Here is a 22021-nt window from a genome sequence, read left to right as displayed (position 1 = left end):
TTTGTTTTGGCGATAGATCGTCTTCCTTGTATTTTCTATTTACCGACCGCAATTATTCATTCGCATTTAAATTATTAATGTTTTACCACTTTCAACACCTAATAACAAATCAAGGGTCTACGTGTTAAACTTTCCCTCCCATGCACCTCGTATCACCTGCACCTGTTGGTTGTGTTCAAAGTTTGCCTTGGAGCAGAAGGGCTTTCACCGCAACACCAAGCAGACTCACTTGGAACTTTTGTTTCCAGTGACTATATTCAATACATTTGCCAGTCTGAGATGAAAGAGATTATTTTATGATTTGGCCCAAAAAAAAAAAAAAACCCTCAAAAACCCAATGGCATGATATTTACTGGTACATAATAAAACAAGATAATGTTTTGGGAAAAAATAAAGTAAAGGACAGGCTTTAGAACAATAAAAGGGATTTTGCTTTAGTCAACAAAAAGTGCAGTAATATCTCATTAAGCTGATTAGTATGCTGCTTAGAAACAGTACTAGGTGCTGTAACACATGATTATAATCATAAAAATCCTTCAGTGTTTGCAAGGAAGCATTAACGAGGTATATTAAATTTTAAGGAGACTGCGAGTAGCGGCTTTGCAAACCTCAGAGATTAAGATTTAACCCTTATGTTACGAAACACTGTTATTTTGTCATTTGGTAACTGTGCCCATCAAAAGAAGTATAAATTATCTGGTGACGGAATCTTAGTGGATCATCCAGACTGTTCATTTTTGGATAGGGGTGAAGACTTACACCATTTAATGGGCTCTCTCTGTCCTTCCGCAGACATGATATCCCAGGCAGGGACTGTGATTGGGTTTAAAGAGATCCTTTATAGAACTAGATAAAAACCAATTAAAATCCAGGGATGATACTGTAGGAAGTCTCAACCAAGTTGGAGTGTTTTCAATAACTTTCCCAGTATACGGTAATGAGTACAAATTGTACCTGCAGTATGTGTTTTGCAGAAAATTAGAACTCAAAGCTGTTTGTTAAACACTAACACTCAAAGCTGGTCTGCATAATTGCCTTTAATGTTCCTCTGTGCCCCCTTCCCAGCCTGCGCAGAACCGCAAAGGCCACTCTGCTTGGGGCTGGAGTGGAAGGAACGGCTTCTTCCACGTCACAACGTGTGAGGAGCTCAGCTTTGAAAGGCAGCGAACCTATGCCTGGGTCTTTCTATTTCCAGATCTTACTTCCACCTGAAGGAGTCCAAATTCACTTCCTGCCATTGGAACAGTTTTTGCACATCTCTCCTCTTTGTATCCCAATGTTTACATGTGTTGGCCAGCCAGGTGGTCCAGGAGGAGCGCTTAACCCCAGCCAGGACGGATTCCTGAGCCAAGCAATTCCCTAGGGGGACCGGTGGGGACAGAGCTCAACTGTGGAGGAAGCGCATTCAGCCCTGGGGGGGGGGGGGGGGGCGGTCTGCTGCCTCCTGGGCCTCCCGCCAGGCAGACTATGCATGGCATGGAGGGTCTCCAACAGGAGACCTGGCTTCCTTGGCAAGAGGACAGGGGCTGTGAGTCCGTCTTGCAAGGGGAGGGAAGAAAAGACATGAATGTTTCTTTGCAGGAGGGAGAAAAACAGCAAGCAGGGTACAGGACTGACTGTGTCCACGAATGATGATGTGGACACCTGCACACATTCACGCACACATTTAGGAACATGGTCACCTGTAGGAAAAGAAGACTACCAATTCGCCATCTTTCCTTTTTTGCTTCTGGTGGCTGTCTGCGCTCAAATTAAAAAAACAAACCAAGAAATAAAAAAGTCCATTTTGGAGACCAGCCAGAAAGGAGTAATATCTCCTGGAGATTCTTGCTTTCATTCACCAAACTTGCCGAGTTCCCACTGTATGTCAGTCCCTGTCCTTGGCACGTAAGACACGCCGGTAGACAGAATGGCAAACCCCAGTGTTTGTGGCACCCACTGACCAGCAGGGAGGAGCAGGTCCAGTGTGCAGAAGCTGCTAGAGCATGACTGCTGCCTGGAAGATCCCAGGCAGAGACTCTCACAGCCCCCAGGGCCCTGTATGAAGCCCCTTCTCCACCTTCAAGCTCCATCCAGCTGTGCTGGCTCCTCTCCTAAGCAAACACAGATCATGACCCTGAGGCCACTTGGGAGTGCTCAGAATTCCACCCAACGGCTCTGGGGAAGTTTGGAAAGTCCAAAGGCAACATGGCTGGCCCACTTCCAAAGCTGCCCAGTTGGCCTTCTCAGAAGACATGAATCCAGAAAGACAGGCTATTTTCAGGTTGCTGCTGATGAACTGACGCCAATTCAGCAGGAGGGAGAGGAGGCTGAATGTGCACTACAGGGAGACTGCAAATCAGGTTGGGTGAGGGGCAGCAGGTTGAAGACCATCCCCCATCCTCATTCATGCTGGGTAAGTAAGAGCTCAATTTGTCAAATAATGAATATAGGGAGTTTTCAAGTTAGGCTTGCATATGGAATCCTTTAATTATGTTAAAGAACTTTTTTTTCGGTCAACAGATCTTTTATAAGGAACTGGACTTCAGATGCCTTTGCTGAAGCCTCAGCTGAGGGAAGAAAGAATGGTATAGAATGTGCAAAGGTACCGTCAGAGGCTGTCGCCTTCTGCCTCTCTCTACCTATCACCTTATTTCTTTCCTTACAGCACAACCTTTTGTTGTTGACCCTTTTACAAACGTGCTTCTTTTCCACGAGGGCATGATCACGTCTGCCTCGATCAGACGAAGCCTCAAGGCCCAGGACACAGCTAGCCCATTGTATGTGAAGCATGTTCTGACCAAAACAGACAAATGGATGAAGAGACCCTATAAACATAGCCCATAAAAGAAGGCTAGCCCTGTAGAACCACTCTCTCCCAGCCTCATGTGACCCCAAATTAGCTTACAAAAGTCCACCAGCATCTACTATCTACTATCAGAGTTTGTCAGAGTTGGAAGGGTCTCTGGCTAATGTAGAACCTAGGGGTCCAGGAACCACCAAGAGAGAGCCCCCCCATCACCAGATCTTTCATTATATATGCCCATGGTGACCATCCCAAGCCTGGGCCACCGCTGAGCAGCTAACCCCCTTCAGAACTTGACTACCCATCATGGGACCCATGTGAGAACTTAGAATTTCAGTAGAGATGGCTGGCACCCTAGGACACCCTCTGAGGATTACAGGCACCCTAGGACACCCTCTGAGGATTACAGTGCACATGCAGGCCCTCGAATGAGCCTACGCAACCCCCGGTGAGGAAGGGCCCCGCCAGACAATTGTCTCAAAATGTTTGGTGAGACCCAAGCACCCCGTGATTCCGTGAGCAGGTGCAGGCATTGCGATGGGTCAGTTGAAACCCATGCTAGCCGCCAGATTTAGAGCAAGAAAGGGGAGCGTGAGTTCTTGGAAAGAGCACGGGGTAATTGTTGTGCTGTCCCTGGGCCAAAGCAGCCGAGGCAGGATGAGCTGGCCCCAGGCCCGGCCCGCGACTCACAAAACCTGGGTCAGCCCCAATTTCTCCAGCCTTGACACTTCACCCTTCCAGAACTCATTTACCCCTTATGTCAGTCATTCAGTAAATACTTGCCAGGGGCCTTCTAGTACCTGCCCTCAAGGGTGTCTGGGACCCTGGAGGCCAACATAGGCAAGGTCACCAATTAATGGCAAGCAATGAAAAAAGGCCCTAGAGAGCCTGTACTGAAGGTTTAAAGAAAGGAGTAACCACTGCCGCTTTGGCATGTGTGTGTGTGTGTGTGTGTGTGCATGTGTGCACGCACACGCGTGCGCGCAGGCATGTGGATATATGTGTGTGCATGAGTGAGTCTGTGTTGGGGGAGATGCAGGCATTCCCTAGTAGTAGCACTCTAGAAACTTGTACAGATGCATATCCTGGGAAACTCGGGGATCATTTGTCCTACTGTTAAGGGATTGGATCCAACTGCAGCCCTGAGAGCTCCTGGGGCCCGGGGAGGTGAGGCTGCCTGCAGGGTCTCACCGTTGGGTGGAAGGAGGCAGTCGTTATTCCTGTTCCCCAGCCCTCGGGGAGCAAGCACAGGGAAACTGCCTTCCCTTTAGAACCACACTGCTCCCTCACAGGCCCTGTGGTGAATGGCTATCAGTATCCCTGGCAGAACACCCTGTGTCCTGGGATACTCCAGGACCAGGGATACTCCCTCTGTCCTGGTAACTTGGGCACATGAACGTCTACACGCAGCACTGCCCCTGCATGGTTACTAAGTCTAAGGAGCACTTTATCCCATGTGCCCAACCCATCCTTCTCTCTCCGGCCCTGGCTCTGAACTCATTGTCCCACAGTCCCGCAGCTGAGGGACCCACATGAAGAAGCCAGTAGCCAATATAGGGTTGGCCACAATCCTGGGCTTGAGACAAGAGAGGAGCTGTGCCCTGCTGAGGAATCTAGACAGTAACTCGCCTGACCCTCCCACCCAGGTGGGGAAACACTCAGCACAATTAAAAGCAAGTAAACAAACTACTAAACACTGAGAACAGCTTGCCCCGGCCTTCAGCTCAGGGCCCCAGCCCACAGCATATCAGGAAGAAGATCAATAAACCCTAGTTGACAGATGGAAGGAACCAATGCATATGTAATTTGCCTAACTGTGGAAAGGCAGTCAAGGCTGGACAGTTAGAGGCCACTGTAAACTGCTGAATCTGGTACACCACCCCTCCAACATGGAAACACTCCAACATTCCACCCCAGTCCTGATCTTTCCTGATCCTCAGGGTCATGGCAGGGCCCTACTGGTACTCAAGACAACTGTCAATATTGACAAAGAAGCAGGCATGCATGTGAGTCCCAGTCACCATGGCATTTCTCACCACCATGTGGAAATGTCTGGACCCCACATCTGAGCACAGGTAGGGCCCCAGTTGAAAGCTTCTGAAGGCTAGAGGTTTTCTTCTAGCTGTGCAATTTTACATTTCATACAAGGGTATTTGTGGCATAGGAAACCCACCATTGGCTGCACAGATTATCAAAATACATTCTGTCTCATCATTCTCATCATTGCAGGTACAGTGAGCCATTCAGCTGCCTTTGATGGTGCTAATGGTTATTTTGATTTTGTATTTCTGCCTTCAAAACTATTTCCTGTGATATCAATGACAAAAGTTTTCACTTAACTCTTCCAATAGAGAACCTAATTGTATCTTTCACTCAAAATGAAATTTAAAACTATCAGGACACCAGAAATGCCAGCTGCTACGAGTCTAGATAAATTTTACACAAAAACACAGTTTCATTTTGCTAGCACAGAAAAAAGAAAGTAATCTTATGAATAGTCCAAAAAATATAGATCTTGCCAGTAAGTTGCATGAACGAGTTTTATCCTTATACCATGAAAAAGAATAGTTGGGAAATGAAATGACTTTCAAAATAACCATTTCAACTGGGTTTTTAAAAATCAAATATTGTTGTCTAGCCAAGCACAACTAAATATTCCCTTTTTTATCAATGTGGGTAAAAGTGCTGCCTCGGAAAACGTACAGGAGTCCTACAGCTCCCAACTGCTGGGCAGGGGAGGGATGTGGGTTCCCACCAAGGGCCCCAAACACCACTGTGGGACTCACAGCACACAGTTCTGGTATTAGGTGGACCCCCTTTCTTGGGGGGCTCAGATGACCCTCTGCCCTTCCCCAACAACCCACCTTGCTTTCTTACACCTAGGGAAGTAGTAATTAAGACGACTTCACCTAGAATGCAATGGCTTCTTATTAAATACTATTTTCCAATTGTTGTAGCTCAAACTGTTTAACCAAGGTTGTTATAAGTATAATACACTCCTGTTCTGAAAATACAGAACACCAGACTACTGAACCTTTTCAGGGTCATTAAACAGCTGTAAACATTATTACAAAAATAAACCAGAGATTTCATGCTTACATTTTGGCCTAGAGCTTGCTATGCTGAGCAAGTACATTTTTTCATCTCTTACAATCAACGCTGGTGACATTTGGGCATCCAAACAAATTACATCACAAACATTACTGAGGTGGGCAGGATACTGAGTGGTTTATTTGCCAGATGATTAATAGATAAACAGGAGGGCAGTTCAGGTGACCTGTTCCATTCTGACTGATGTGTAGACAATGCTATGAGACAGGGCCAGAAACAGTTAAATCCTTGCTGAATTTATTAATGAAAATATGATATGCAAATAGGGCTGTGGAGTATGGCGACTGTGTGACTGGGAGAATCAAGTTGGGGAGTATGGTTGAACTCCATAATCTCCCCTTGTGGATGGAATGTTGGCCAAAATCAGGGCCCTTATGGGCATTGGATGGTAAGTGAGAACCCACTGGACCAGCTTTGCACACAGCCCCATGGAGCCCCAGCCAGTTTCTGTACTGGGGGTTAGGGGTTGGAGGACTTAGGAGAAGAAAACCAAATAAAAAGTATACTCTCTTTTAAGACTTTGGATGATTTCAAAATTCTCAAGGGCAAAAGCATATTGGTTTTGGAGTCTGGGTGGAAACTGTAGACCAGAATTGAAAACAGATCATGAGCGTATCAGACGGGAAAGGAAAACATTCAAAAGCATGCTCCTGGTCATCTTTTCAGGGTAGAGAACACTTCCTGTCTGAGTTCCTGGTTCCTCATCTGCCCACACACACGGAGCCAGGCAAACAGATGCTGGGATGGAACTCCAACAGTCTCATATGTGGTGGCTGTTAAGACCATGGATGTGTTAGGCAGAACAAGCTCTCAAAAAAAACCACAAAAAACAAATAACTGTTATCATCACCATTTTCATCACTGTCATCATCATCACCTTCCTTTTCATCATAACTATTTTCATCATCACCACCACCATCACCTTCACCACCACCACCGTCACCACTGTCATCACCATCACCTTCACTATTGTCACCGTTGTCTTCATCTTCACCACCACCATCATCACAACTGTCACCATTGGCATCATTACCTTCACCACCAACAAGGTCACCATTGTCATCATCACCATCCTCTTCACCATTGTCACCACTGTCTTCATCTTCACCATCACCATCATCACCACTATCATCATCACCATCATCATCACATTCACCATCACCACCATCAACAATGCCATCAACACCACCACCATCACCTTCACCATCACCATTGTTACCACTGCCATCATCACCATCACCTTCACTATTGTCACCATTGCCTTCCTCTTCACCACCACCCTCATGACTGTCATCATCACCATCATTGTCACCTTCACCATCACCATTGTCACCATTGTCTTCATTTCACCACCATCATCACCTTCACCAACAACATCACCACTGTCATCACCATCATCATCACCTTCACCATCACCATCATCACCTCTGTCATCATTTGTCATCACCTTCATCATCAACATCATCACCATGGTCATCCTCTTCATTATAGCCATCACCAACATCACCTTCATTATTGTCACCATTGTCATCACCATCATCACCACTGTCATCTTCACCACAGCCATCACTACATCATCATGTTCACCATTGTCACCATTGTCATCACCATCATCACCACTGTCATCTTCACCACAGCCATCACTACATCATCATGTTCACCATTGTCACCAAAGTCATCACATCATCATCACCTTCACTACCACCATCACCACTGTCTTCATCATCACCATCACCATCATCACCACTGTTATCATCACCTTCACCATCACCACCATATCATCATTTTTATCATAGCCATCATATCCTCACCTTCACCATCACAATCATAGTCACCATTATCACCTTCACCGTCAGCACCATTATCATCACTGTCATCATCACCACCTTCACCATCACCATCATAATCTCTATTGTCACCATCTTCATTGTAGCCATCACCACCACCATCACCATCTGCATATCAACAGCATCCTCCTCACCCTCCTCCTTTTCATCATCATCCTCCTCCTTCTCATCACAATACCCTGTGCCAACACTGTGCTAGGTATTTCACAACCATTATCTCATGTAGCCTCCTACAACCTTAGGATAGTAGGTAGTAAACTATTCCCACACTAAAAAGAGGAAACTGAGGCTCAGAAAACTTAAGTCCAACAGGGTCACACAACTGGGGAGACTGACTCCAGAGTCCGAGCAAGACATGCTGGTGGGAAAGCTGGCTTCTGGTGTCCATACCATGTTTAGTCTTGCTGGGCTGAATGCTGACAGATGTCAGCTCCTCCATTTGCAAAATGTATAGAAACAAAGGAAACCACAGTTCAGGGAAAGCTAAAAGGAGGGTAAGGAGCCAGAGCCCTCACAAACATGTGTGCCAGGAAGAAGAAACATGCAGTACATTCCAGAGAAAGCAGCACAGGGGACTGGCGTGGGCAGCGGTGGGGGGTGAGAAGTGGGGTGGGGGAAGGCACTGTGGATACAGAAATGTGGCAAGTCTCTTACTCACCAGTGGGGGAGGGTGTCAAGCAAATATTTATTTATATTATCTTATTGCCTTTGTAGTCATAAGGTGGATATATTATAGCATGTTCTCCTGCCCTAGGACAGGTGGGTTATTCCCCCAACCAGCCTAGAGCAGTGGAAAGAGAAAGGCCCCTGAGATGCTAGGAACATGAATCCAATTGTAGCACTTCCACAGCTGTGGTACCTCGGTTACCTGCCTGAGTCTCAACTTCTTTGTCTCCAAAATGAGAGACTGACCTGCATTACTTCTCAGGGTTTTGAGAAGGCAAATGGGATTGCAGGAGAGACAACATGGCACTTAATTGTAGAAGGTTGTACAGGAAACTTTCTCAGGTGCCAACCACAGCTTCAGCCCAGACTTCCAGATCTAGAAAGATCTTTAATCTGGGAGTAGAATAAATATGGAGAGGCAAAGAACACAACCAAGGCACAACCAAGCCCGTAAACATGGTTGATAAAACCTCATTCATTGCCAGCTTTACTGTGCATCATCAAGTGGGACTCATCATTCAGCAGCATTTCTCAGGGCTTACATGTGGCGAGACGTGGGGCAGCTATAAGCAAGACCAGAGCCTTGCCTTTGAAAGTTGACTCAAGGGGAGAGAGACCCACTGGACAGAAGTGCTGAAAGGGGGAAATCCACAACAGGCTGTGAGGCTGGCACAGGCAGGGATGGGCAGCGGGGGCAAGGGAAGGGAAACCAGTGAGGATAACAACTGGGAAGAGGTCGGTCCTTGGCTGAGCCTGAAGGAGGTCACTAGGCACAGAAAGGTGAAAGGGCATGTAGGACAGAAGGAACAGAATGTGCAAAATGGGGGGTGAGCATGGAATGTTCTGGGAGAAGATGGAGGGTGGAGTGGAAGTGGGAGGCCAGGCACAGACTTGAACGCCTGTCTGTGCAGTATGGAGTTTACATCTGGGGCAAACGGGGGCTCAGGAAGCTCCTGTCAGTCGTAGTATAACACGGATGTCTCAACAGCTGCTGCACCACATTAGTAGTTTTCTAGCACTTTGGGTCAGAGGAGATGGGGGAAAACAGAGGGTGAAAATAAACTCCTGAACCACAAAGCAAACATCTGAGGGCTGAAGTTCTCATTGTGGTGAGGGAGACCTCCCTGCGCCTGAGAGAAAAGGCTGCTCGGAGTTTGGAGAGGACATTGATCTTCCCTCTTCTTTGTAACAGCAAAAAAGTGAAAGAAGGGCCACCCCCAAATCTGGTAGCCCACCCCCAACTCTCCTGTGGCAGCCCAAATTTATCCTTCACCTATTCCAGGAAGCCTTCCTGGATTTGCTTCAGGCTGGAGGTGATACACAGTCTCCCGAGCTCCCATGCAGTTTCTCTGGAACTATTTGTACATGTTCAATGCACCCCAATACACGTCAATAAGGAAGTCACATTTCTCCTCCTCCTCTGTGGAGCTCTGTGACAGCAGGGCTTCTATGACCCCTGTCTATGGCACCTGGAGGACCAAGTCCCACCAAAAGCTGGTCCTTTAAGCTTTTGATGATCACAGTGCAAGTAAGAGAGATATCCCAGAGCATCATAAGAATGCACAGGATTTTGTGGGCAACAGCCCAGGCCTCTCCCCGCAGAATGCAGGCCACTTCAATTGGTGCTTCCATTTCTCCCAGATGGATGATTTGGGAAGGAAATGGCCCCCTAATTTGTTGTAATTGATTTATCTGAACTGTGTCCACCCCATCAGGGGAAGCAACAAAAACTATATATATATGGGCTTTTAATGAATGACCTACCTTTAAAATATCACAAAACTGAAAAAGATACCAGCCGTTGTCATGAAGTGTATTGATTATTTCTCTCTCACTGGCTTTCTTTCTCTTTTTAAGCAGACTTCGCCATGGCAGGAAGTTAGATATTTAATCCCCTATTAACCCGCCTTGGCTCCCTGCTCAGGCTCAGCACACAGCCACTGCCCTAGAACAAAACAGGGGGACCCGGCACCCACAGGATTCCCGGCAGCCCCTTCCTCCCAGAGGGCAGCAGCAAACACCCTTTCACCCCTGATTAAAGCCATTTACCTCTGAGCACTTCTGAACTAGGATATTGTGTCGAATGCTTTATTTTCATTTCACAGAAGCCTCAGATTTGATTCGGTGCAAAACTAAATATAATGTAGAATGCATATATGCAAGAGTGATCAAAGCGGGCCTGATTGTGAAATATTCATAGAAGTCAGCCCAGGGAGATCTGTTCACAGGGGCACCTGTCGAAGACATAAGCTCAGATACACATCATCTCCTAAGTATACACAATCATTACTGAGCAAAAAATCCAGGCACACCAAGGGAGTCCCCGCTGCCTGCAACTACCAGGTGCGGGCCAACAGATAGGGCCTGGCCAGGGCCGGGCTGGGGCTTCAGTCCTTTTTGGCTCTTGGGGTCCCCAGTTCAGTATCTCCAGCTCCTGTGCAGGTCACCAGGCTGGCCTAGCCTAGCCTCCGTGGGGCCAGATTCTCAGGAGGGGAGGGAAGAGCCGTTGAGCAGCTCCTGACCGAAGCAGCTTGCCATGGGGCCAGGCTGCGTGTCGGCCAAGCTCACAGACACGGGGCTGCTGGGAGCTGCTTTCCCAGCAAAGGGTGCTGCTGCTTCACGCAGATGGACTCAGAGACAGAGATGAATTTCCAACCACAGTTAGGCAAGAAGAGAGAGCAAAGACAGACTTCCCAGCTCACACGTGTGTAAGGAGGGAGAGCTCTTGTTTAAGGCTCATCTTGTTTAAGCCTATTGGTATTTGGAAAGGGGGCCCTCTATTTTCAGGGAGCAAGTGAGGGCACTTGGTGTCTTTTGTGCATATCATCCCCTCTGTCTGGAACACTCTCCCTGCAGTCCCCACTTGATCCCTATGCCTTGTCCTCTGGTGAAGATTAAATGTCACCTCATCCAGGGGGCCCTCCTTGATACCCAGGTCAGGAGCCCCCCTGTCTGTCCATCTTGTCCCCTCACAATGGCTTTCATGCTGGGGTTGGGTTTGTCTGTATACCTGTCCAGAGACTCCCTGGGGGTGGAGGCCATACCACCCGCTTCAGTGGTGTGCCCCCAGCACTGGCACTGAGCCAGGCCCAGAGGATGTAGTCAATAAATATTTGCTGAATGAATGAGGAAACGAGCAAGCAAATGGATAACTCATTGAATGCAGACATGAACGAATAAATGAGTGAACATATCAATCAACAAAGGGTGCAGGCCCAGGGCACAGCATCTCTCCTTGGGGAGAGAGGGGACACCCAGGGCAGAAGGAGTCAGACCACAGGTCACTCCTGCGGCCCCAGGCAGACCCTGCTCTCTTCTCCTCAAGGCACAAGCCAGGTGAGAAGTTCACCCCATAGAGCCTGATGTAAAATGTCACCCCATCCATGCCGCTCCCAATCCCCCACACTTCACAGTCGCCATGAAGGGCTAATCCCACTCCATCTCATGGTGGATGATCTGAGTCCCTGTCTCACCATCCCCCACCCCTGTATGGGACCTCCAGAGACCCATATCTAACCCAAACCCAATGCTTTGCACGTAACACGAACCTACAAATTCTGGCTAGGTGAATTCTAAGCCCCATCCACCTGCCCTTTATAGACCCCTCATTCCTTTTACTCCTCTGCTTCCTTCAGTATACTCACACTTGCCCAAGCAAACATGTGTTCATCCACTCATTCATTCAGCATTTCTTAACAATCCACCATGTGCCAGACCCTGTGCCAGGCTCTGCAGAGAAAAGAATCAGCAATATCCCATCCTGCTAGACCTCAGCATCCAGAGGGCAGACAGAGCTGCACCACCGGCTCAAAGATCCATCTGTTCACAAAGGGTCGGGGGACTGGCAGCTATGAGGGCAACCACCACACCTTGACCATGCATCGCTGAGTGTCAGCACAGAAGAGGCCTAAAAGGGACGGGCTTGTTGACAGGATGACACTGCCATTCCCTTCCTCGGGCTTGCTTCTCTCTGAACCTCTGCTGATACGTCCCTCCCAACCCCAGATCCCATCACTCCAAGACCCAGGTCCTTGCACAGGCAGGAAGAAACGACCAACCAGTGCAGAGCAGCGCCATGTTCCTAGTGCCTGGAACAGCAACCGGGCTGGGCATCCCAGAACACTGGCTGCCGCCCATACCTGTCCCACGTGGCCTGCACCCTCCCCCACGGTCACTCTCCATCCTGCCCTGGAACCAACCTGCATCCTAGCTCAGACAGCTGTGTGGCCTCGGATGCCCCAGCCCCTCTCAGAGTCATGGCTTCCGGTCCGTAAACCCAAGCAGGCTGGCCAGGCTGATTGCTACCCTCAGCTACTCAGTCTGTCCTCCTGCATCCTGATTTATGCTTCTGTGTGGCCCACCTGACAGGGAAGGGGCCTCCCAGCCAAGCCCTGCTCCTGAACCATCACCAATCACAGAGAATGGCTGGAGTTGAACTTCATCAATGCTGAACACCAGGGGAAACATTAAAAATGAAGCAATTAATGTTTTTCTTCTTATAAGGGAGGAAATGCCATGCATGGGCTAATCCAGGGCCATCAGCCTGTGGTCAGTCCAGCCTGCCCCGGACAGGCTGTACTTTATCATCATGAGTATGACAGGAAGTCTTCACCACCCTCACCTCAAGAGGATACCTGGACATGAGGTATTTCCTAAGAAGGGGCTTTCCGGAAGCCCTGGGGTGTGGTGAAGCGTGAAGAGTTTGGTGTAGAGGTCTGAGCTACACAAACTGCAAATGGCATCTAGAAGTGACGGTGGTCAACAGCAGGGCAGTTGTGTCAATCTTTAGGGCCCCAGAGGAGACTCTTTTCTGGGACTCTGTGACCAATGAAAATGGGTGGCTGCCACCAGAGGTAGTCTGTGTCTTCTCCAGAAGAACTGACAGCTCAGAACCTTCAAGGCGGTACCTCGTCAGTTATGCGTCTGTGACAGGAGAGTAACAATGCAGTAATTTATGGAAGGTGTTTGCTCTGGACAGGTTTCTGCACCTGGCTCTTCTTCTACGACCACAATGACCATCCACTGGCCATCACTGCTGGGCTTTCAGCCCGCCTAGTCCTGGTCAGTCTCACTCGACAGCCTCCTGGAAGTCAAACACTCCCAAGGCCTATGTGGTAGCCAAGAGGTTCATAACTTCACCATTTGTATTTTCAAAAGTGTTTGCAGTCAATGAGTGTTTGCAGTCAATGAGGAAGAGCTGAACACCCCCATTTGAAACATGGACAAAAGGCACGTGAACAGACAATTCACAGAAAAATTAGAATTGGCTAATGACCATAGAAATGTCACTCCCTTGGGGCGCCTGGGTGGCTTAGTCAGTTAAGCATCCGACTTCGGCTCAGGCCATGATCTCACAGTTCATAGTTTGAGCCCCATGTCGGGCTCTGTGCTGATGGCTCAGAGCCTGGAGCCTGCTTCCGATTCTGTGTCTCCCTCTCTCTCTGACCCTCCTCACTCCAACTCCATCTCTCTCCTCTCAAAAATAAATAAACAAAAAAGAAAAGACAAGAAAAGAAAAGAAATGTCACTCCCATGGGGCGCCTGGGTGAGTTAAGTGACCAACTTCGGCTCAGGTCATGATCTTACGGTTCATGGGTTGGAGCCCCACATCGGGCTCTGTGCTGATGCTTGGAGCCTGGAGGCTGCTTCACATTCCGTGTCTCCCTCTCTCTCTGACCCTCCCTCACTCGAACTCTGCCTCTCTCTCTCAAAAATAAATAAACATTAAAAAAAAAAAAAAGAAATGTCACCTCCTGCTAGACAGCAGAAAGACTTCAAACAATAGGGAGGTCCTGTTTTAAAATGATTCTGTTAAAGAGTACGCCCAGACCTTGTGAGGACCCTACATTTTCTCCACAGAACCACAGCACACCCAGAGTAGAACACAGGAGAGGTAAATGGCCTTGTTCCAACCATGGCTTCCCTTCCAGAGTCAGATGCCAGAGCTACTGTGTGGGGCTCTCGAAAGCCACTGACTGTTGCTTTGAGGAAGACAGGCCAGGAAGGTGAGCACTCTAGAAAGCTCTTCCACATCTATGCTGGAGACTAAAGGAACTGAAAGAACCCTGGCATTCAAAGATGTGGTTCAGGCTTTCTGCTTTACCTGGAGAAAGCTCTTAGAAAGCCTCTGCAGCCCTGCCAGGGAAACTAATCTCTGGGGCCTGAAGGTTGTGCTGACGGAACACAGTTTAGACCTAGCCAACGCACCCTGCTTACTTGGGGGGCAATGTCCCCGGTCCTCGGGCCAGCCTGTTTCTGCTTGCTGCTTCTGCACCCATAGGCTGTCTCCATGTAAAAACAAGAGGCAAAGAACAAGCATCATGGTCTTCCCTGCAGTACAACTAACCAGAGTTCATACCAAAAACTTCCACAAACAGTCACCCCCACCCTCCACCCAATCTCACTTCTCACCACTTTCCTCCACATTCTCAGCCGCTTGGGGAGCACTTCTCCATCCCATGAATGAGATCCATGCACAACTTCTCTCTTTGCACAAGGATGCTACTTGAGGGAAGGGAGGCGCAGGTGGCGGTGGCAAAGCTGGAGCACACTCAGAAGTCCCCTCACTCCTGGATGCTTAGTCTGATGTGCCCACTTTATAGATAGGTATACTGAGGCCAGCAGATACATGATGGTCCTGCTAAGGTCACATAGCTAGTTAGTAGGTATGTGTCTGTGTTCCTTGGTTACCTCCTAAGCACTCAAAAAATTTAGTAGGTGCTGGGGTGCCTGGGTGGCTCAGTCCAATTGCGTCTGATTGCCTCTCAGGCCATTATCTCATGGTTTGTGAGTTCAAGCCCCACCTCCGGCAGAGCCTGGAACCTGCTTCGGATTCCGTGTCTCCCTCTCTCTCTGCCCTTCCCCGGTTCGTGTTCTGTCTCTTTCTCAAAAACAAATAATCATTAAAAAATTTTTTTAATTAAAAACATTTAGTAGGCACTAAGTAAATGCTCGCTGGCTGGCCAAATGGATAGGTGAGTGGATAAAGGAAGAAATAATGCACAAATACAAAGATGGACGGTCCAACCAACAAATTCTTGCCTCTACTTGCTCAGCAGCCAAAGGGGGACCAGCCATTACAAAAAGGCTTCAATAATCTATCTTCCCCTGCTGGACCCCAAGCTCACCAGTTTCTTTTTCTCCCCATAACTCCTTCTTCAATCAGACAACATAAAATTAGACTCTTGATTGCATCATGTCCTGTGTGTGCTGACCAGCCTTGAGGTCCTCGAAATCAGCTAGAGCCTGTTAGCATGGAACTTCCTCGACCTCCTGTAGAGCCCAGTGTGGGGCATAAAGCCATGAACTAGCTGTTGAGGTCTGAGTCTCCACCACCCTCGGGAATGTGAAATCCTCCCAGGAATCACCCCAGGGTAGTCAGAGGCTATAGCCCCAGGGCACTCAGGACTGAAGAAACTCAAGATAAAGATTCTCCCAAGTCTTTCCTAAGCAGGCAAGCAAGAAGAGGAAAGATGGGATAGAAGGTGAAAATGCCCCCCATTTAGCAGTACACTTCAGGAGAAGGAAAGAATGTTTCCATTCGCTCATTCATGTGTTTGATTTGCATCAAATTACATCAGGTTGATGTGATGTAACATGACATCCCTCCATGAAATGCATAAATCAAGGCACCCCATAAATTTAAAGGGATAGAGCTCTTTTCCAGAAGTGGCTAATTACTCATAAACAGCAGATATTTTATTGCCCTTGGTCAGTAGCAGGTTTTTAATAGCCGGAGCATTTGTAACTCAAGCTTTTCATAACACAGGGCCGAGGAAGCCAAGCATTACCTGTTTGTAGCTCCCTGGAGTGTTGCAAAAATCTCGTCAAGGTAGGCCACCTCTGGGGAGGCCCCCACCGCCGTGCCCATCTGGGGTGTGTGGCCAGCCCCTGGCCCACCACTGTTCTGCTGGAAGGGGAGCCTGGCATGAAAGCCAGATGGCTGTCTGGGAAAGGGGTCCACAGAGACACCACCCTACAAGAGCTCAGGACAGTTAGGCAGATCTAGGACTTCCGGTAAATTCATGGGGATAGGTTCCTGCACACACCCCTGGGAAGCCAAGTTTAGCAGATCCAGACTCTTCCACCAACTGCAGAGGTCTGGGCAGACATTCATTTCCCTCCACCCAGGCCCACCCTAGATCCTGCATAGGGGAATCAACCTCTTCCTGCTCAGCCCTGGGGTTTGGACGGGCTGTAGACAACCCCCGGACCCCAACTGTGAAGTCCATTTGAGCTCCTCAGAATATCCCACCCCTTGGCCTTGGTGCTAAGTTCAAGGATCATCCTGGAACTTAATTCAAACCAATGAGAGTGAGGGTTAGGGCTTGCCAGTGAGCTACAGATGCTTAGACAATCTCTGGTGAGGTCTGGAGCTTTGGCAGCCATTTTGCTACCAAGATTTGGAAGCTGCTGGGGGTGGGGCTGTCACACGCTGGGATAAGGCCAGTCCCAAGGAGACAGAAGAGAGAAGTCAGCTACTCAGGGACATAATTTGAGCTCCTGGATCAAATGGCACCTGAAGCTGAACCATTTAAATACTTTGCAATTACATGAGCCAACACAATCTCCCAGTGCTTTAAGCTGGTTTGGGTTAGATTTCTCGTCACTTGAAACCAAAGGAGTCTTGGCTGATAAAAGACCACAGCCTCCCTTCCAGACACCCGCTGTGCCTTCAGCTTCTACTCTGCCCATCCAGCCTCCTGCCCGCCTGATGATCATGCCAACTCCTTCCCATCTTTGTTCTCTTCCACTGATCTCATCCGAGTGCAGGCCAGCTACACCATGCACGCCCTAGGGTGCCGAGCCTCGCTCTGCCTTGGCTCTTATGGAAGTGTCTGGTGTGAAGTGGAAAAGGCAGGCTGAGCCTTCTCCTGTGTCCCCTGGACACAGAATAAGTGCTCCACAATGGGCACTGAGGATGCATTTCTCGCCCTGCCCAGCTGTCTCCTTGCCATTTGCCAAGGGATCTGGAATTCCACCATTGGGTCTTTCCCACAGGGCTTTTTTTGTTTGCTTCAAGGAAAAGAGATTCTATAAAAGTTTAGCTGTTAATAGTCCAGAAGTCTTCAGCAGGTTTGTGTGGATTTTTTTTTTAATTTTTAATGTTTATTTGTTTTTGAGAGAGCCAGAGCCAGAGACAGAGAGAGACAGAGAAAGAAAGAGAGAATCTGAAGCAGGCTCCAGGCTCTGAGCTGTCAGCACAGAGCCCGACGCGGGGCTTGAACCCACGAACCGTGAGACCATGACCTGAGCTGAAGTCAGATGCTTAACTGACTGAGCCACCCAGGCGCCCCTGTGTGGATTTAATAGGCTCCTTCTCAGCAGAGAGACTACACATGCTCTTCCTTTTGTACCAACCCTCCCTTCCCCATCCCCTCTTCAGGTAGCTTCTCTTTCAGATCTACAGCCCAATGTCACTTTCCCATGGGTGCCTCCAACTTCCCTAGACCCCTCCCCCAGATGCCCTATTACCCATGCTCAGGCCCCTGCGGGCTCTGTTATTAGCTGAACTCAATACAGTGTCTACTGGCTGATGAAGGAGTGTTCCATGTGGCACGGGCTTCATGGTCTACAAAGAAAATCCTCACCCACCATACCCTTTGCTCTGTCCGCCCTGCACTGCAGGGACTCCCAGCCTCCTCTTCATTGTACAGAGGGCCCCAGAGGGACTGAACTCCAACCCAGTGCCCCTGCCTGAGTATAGGTTCCTCTGGCACGTGCTGTGTGCACGTCGGGGAGTGAGGGAGTGGGAGGGCCTCCAGACCCGCAGGGCTGGAAATGGGGTACCTGGAGCAGAGGAGAATGAAAACGGGCTGCGGCAGGCCGTGTCTCCAGCCACCCCTGTGTCCCTGGGCTGGTGCCCCCCAGGAGCGATCCCCCCTGCCTCCTGTGTGTACTCACAGCAAGGAGGCAGCCCAGGCCCCTGCAAAGCACATAGGACTGGGCAGAGAATATTAGACCCTGTCTTGTCTTCCAGAGGCCACGCCTACCCTGGCAGGGGGCCTGAGCCCACCTGTGCCTGGCCTCCCCTGCATCCTGGTCAGGTTACTGCTCATCTGCCCACCCACCTGCCCCTGTCTCCCTGCGCCCTGTGCCCTGTGCCTCGACCACTCCCCCACCCCCTGCCCTGATGCAGCTGCTAGAGCTGCCAGCCTCGCTCTCCCGGGACTCCCCAGGGGGAAGCCCTGCCCCTTGCATGCCCTTCACACAGGCTGGGTAGGCCCTCAGTGGCAGGGGAGGGATCCAGCAGGCTCTGCAGCACCTGCCCTCTCACCCGAGGAATGAGGCTGGCCAGGCACCAGCATGTGCAACCTCTGATCTATGAGGCTGCTTGCTCACCCACAGCATCCCTGGACACCACGGGCCCCCAGTGCCCAGCAGTGCTGGAGAAAAGGGCCGTACAGATCCATTCACTCACTCAACCATTCATTTCGCCTGGCACAGAATAGCCACTTGTTCCATTTCTGCCTCCCCGTTAGCCATAAATTCTGCAGTGGCAGTGACGATCTCTTCTACTGTTACTGCTACGTCCCTGATAGTCACCTGAGTGTTGGGCAAACCCGGAAGACTTTTTTTCTTTAACTTTTTTATAATGGAGTATACATAATATTCTTAATTCATATTAAGTGGATAGAATGTAAGGTTAATGAATGTGTGGATGGATGGACGGATTACTAGATGTAGGTATGGACAGGTATCTGGAGGGATGGATGGACCCACAGCTGGATAGATGTGTGGGTGGATGGATGAGTGGTGGCAGGATGTGTGGATGAGTGGGCGGGAGATGGGAAGATGTGGACATGGCGCATGGGCAGAAGGGCCCAAGGGGATTCCTACAGGCATCCCCGATGTGTGAGTACTTATGAGGACTGTGGACATGAACCCGCACTGGTCCCCCCTAGAAAGGAACAGAGTCTTGGTCTGATACCAAAACTGAAAGCAGAAAGAGCACAGGGAGTGTCCCCAAAGGAACACTTTTGCAAGGAGGTGTCAGGAGAATTCAGAGAAAGGTGAGGGGAAAAAAAGGAATCAGAATCCATCGTAACACTGCTTGACATCTGGTAAACTTTTGCTCAGGCAGTGAGGCCCTTGAGTTTGCCAGGTGGCCTTAGCCCTTTCTAAAAAAAAGCCCAACAATCTTAATGAGGAGAAAGGGGTCCCTATCCAGGGATCCTTCTGGGGCACTTTCCTGGGGCTGGGATCCCTTTTAAACCTCCATGGTCAATGTGCCAATCTTCAGGGTTTTTTCTGCAGAGCTCTGCTTCCCCAAATCCTGAACTGTCCATTCACTCAGGTCCCCTCAACCTGTCTCAGGAAATAAGGAAAATAAAAACAGTTTCCAAGGGCCTTACGGGCCTGTATTTCCCAATTGCAGGCGTCCACATGCCACCTGCCTGATGCTTTTTGCCATAGAGCTTCACTGCAGTAAACCACCTCCCCCTTTTTGCCATGTTTTTGTACCCCTGCTAATATTTTTTTAATTAATTCACTATTTTTTACTTTAATGCATTTAAAAGGAAACTATATCATTACCCTAAATGGAAATTTGTATCACTTGCTCTAAATTAAAGGTAATTATAAAAATAAATAAAATGAGAACAATGCTATTAAATTCTGGCTGAATACTGCTGCCTGCAGCAGGCTCTGGCCCGAGGCCTGCTCTCTCTTACGGAGGGAGGCTGACAAAGATACAGGTCTTTGTGCACACCAGCCAGTGGGGCTCACCCCCAGAGAGCGAGGGCGTGTGCTTGAGGCATGTTAGGTCTCTCACCCTGTGATGCCAGTTATTTCATGTGGGGGCTCAGGATACCCAGTAGCCAGCTTCTCCCTGGTCAAAGCAACCCCTCCTTTACCAGTGAGGACCTTCAGATCAGGTCAGATAAGGATCTCCTTAAGAAATTCTGAATGGGGCCTCTGGATGGCTCAGTTGGTTAAGGGTCCAACTTTGGCTCAGGTCATGATCTCACAGTTCGTGAGCTCGAGCCCCTCATCAGGCTCTGTGCGGTCACCACAAAGCCCCCTTTGGATCCTTTGCCCCCTCTTTCTCTCTGCCCCTGCCCTGCTCTCTGTCTCTCTCACAAAAACAAATAAAACATTGAAAAAAAAGTTCTGAATCAACAGGATTCATTGACCTTTCCACCTCATTAAAGGAAAGCCTTAATTTGAAAATACACTGACTCCTCCCTTCTCTGCCTCTTGGGTCCTCCCCCCACCAGTCTCTGACCTTTATCCCCTCCAAAGCCCGCAAGATGCTGTTTGGGTCATCAGCCTGGTTCGTTTTCCTCGGGGGACCAGGTGCCCTCGCTCCTCCAAGCCCGAGGCCGGACCGGCGGCTGGCCTCTGCTGCCCTTCTCCGAGGGTCTCTTTGCCTGAGGGGTGGGTGATAAGAAGCCTCCGCTCCCCGCCAAGTTCACAGAAGACTTCTGCCTGTTGCAAAAACACCAACTTGGATGGCAAGTGAAGGGAAAACAGTGAAACCAACCAAAAGACAAACACATATAATCAACACGCCTGTATTAAGTATGGTCAAGTTCTCCCTGCACTCAGAACCTGGCCCCAGTGGGTTATCCACAGAGTTCTCTCTGGGAGATAAAGCCTCTGAAAAGAGCACAGCAGTTCTGAGACTGGGTCCTGCAAATCGACCTTGTTTTTCTTTTTCAAGAGAGGAACACTTCAAATATCGGTGAAATCTTTCTAAGAACAACTAAATAGATGGGATTTAGCTTCACAATGAACCGTATGTTCTCCTCAAAGGGTGCAAATGAGAATTTAGGATGTTTTTAAGAAAGATTTTGTTTTTCCTGATATTGCCTGAGCTGATGCTTCCGACGCTGGAGATTATCTGTGCAGCAGTCGGCCTTGTTGTAATTAACACACGAGTAGCAGCTCTACTTCCCAGTAATATATTTTCCTAAGACTTTGATGACGCTCAGAGATTTTGAATCCCACGCTGCAGACTTTGAAGACACGGCATTGGATAGAGACACCTTAGATGAAATTGGAAATAACTCGAGTTTAATATGCCTCCCCAAGAGCCTCACGGAAAGAATGGGTTAAGGGTATCAGCGCACTGTGGATCAGGGCAGGGGGGAGGGGGGGGGCAGGGAAGTTGGTCTTGTGGGGCTGCCAAGCCATTTGAGTGGTGATTGGGCCATCTTCTTGGGGGTGTTCTGGCCCCTGAGTGTCTTCTTTGGTCTCAAACATAAATGACTTCCTTAAAGGATTTAATTAATTCTTAAATGTGCACAGAGCCCATGAGCACAAACATTAACTTGTTAAAAGCATTAAGCCAGATTCTGTTCTCAGCCACTAACAAGCAGTTCCCCGTGACATCCTGGAAGTGTCACATGCAGGCTGGGCCCTGCAGATGCCCAGCACCCTTGGTGCCCAGCTCCTGCAAGCACCAGGCCGTGACTCATCTCGGGGCTGGCATCACCGGCTGGCCTCTGCTCCAGCCCCCAGAAGAAGCGCCTGGGGGAGAACTCTGTCCCCTCTCTGCTCTGCTTTCTTTCCTCTTCACTGAGCTCCCTGGGTCGCTGATGGCTTCTCCGTGCCTGGCAAGGACACGGAGGAGCAGGGGACACGTTGGGAGTCCTGCTTGGATGGGGTG

At 49.1% G+C, this 22021-nt stretch overlaps 1 protein-coding gene across 2 annotated transcripts in view; it reads right to left on the bottom strand.

The window, feature by feature from the left end:
- Positions 1-22021, bottom strand: part of ZNF536 (zinc finger protein 536) — a 437569-nt gene that overhangs the window by 245186 nt on the left and 170362 nt on the right. The window lies entirely within an intron of this gene.

Source organism: Crocuta crocuta, unplaced genomic scaffold (assembly GCF_008692635.1).
Source record: "Crocuta crocuta isolate KB4526 unplaced genomic scaffold, BGI_CrCroc_1.0 scaffold121, whole genome shotgun sequence".
Classification (NCBI taxonomy): Eukaryota; Metazoa; Chordata; class Mammalia; order Carnivora; family Hyaenidae; genus Crocuta; species Crocuta crocuta.
This window is presented reverse-complemented; position numbering and strand designations above follow the sequence as displayed.